Genomic DNA, 636 nt, shown 5'->3' on the forward strand with positions numbered 1-636 from the left:
GTGCTTGCAGCCCACATGGGGGAGCAGGCACAGGCAGCCCCATGCAGGCTGCAAACAGCTACAGTGCAGGGCGCTAGCCACGGGGCGGGTGAGGGGCTGCTTCTCCTCACGCTCAGCACCAGCTTGTAACCTGCCCTGCTGCCAGCCTGGGCCCTGCCAGCTCTGGGCTCGCCCATTGGGGTTGCTCACAGCGGCAGCAGCTGTGCCCCCCGCCCCCCCGCTTGCTGCGCTGGGCAGTGTTGGCTGCTGCTGCTCACCTGAAGCTCACGTGCTGGGCAGCCCACAGGCAGCCATGGCAAACACTGCCCAGTGCGGCAAGCAGGGGGACCGCAGCTGCTGTCACCACGTGCAGCCCTGATGGGCGAGGCCGGAGACAGCTTGGGGCCCAGGCTGGCAGTGGGGGTGGGTTACAAGGTGGTGCTGAGTGTGGGGAAAAGCAGCCTGTTGCTTGCCCTGTGGCTGGCTCCCTGCGCTGCAGCTACTAGCAGCCCATGTGGGGCTGTCCAGAGCAGGCACAGGCAGCCCCAGGTGGGCTGTGAGTGGGTACAGTGCAGGGGTTTTTCTTTTCTTTTTTTTTCTCCCCCCTTCCCCTTGCTCAGCTTTTCCCCAGACCCTGCCCGGGGTCCTCCCCCCCCC

The sequence above is a fragment of the Gavialis gangeticus genome, unplaced genomic scaffold, assembly GCF_001723915.1.
Source record: "Gavialis gangeticus isolate Ggan-Ray unplaced genomic scaffold, GavGan_comp1, whole genome shotgun sequence".
Lineage (NCBI taxonomy): Eukaryota > Metazoa > Chordata > Crocodylia > Gavialidae > Gavialis > Gavialis gangeticus.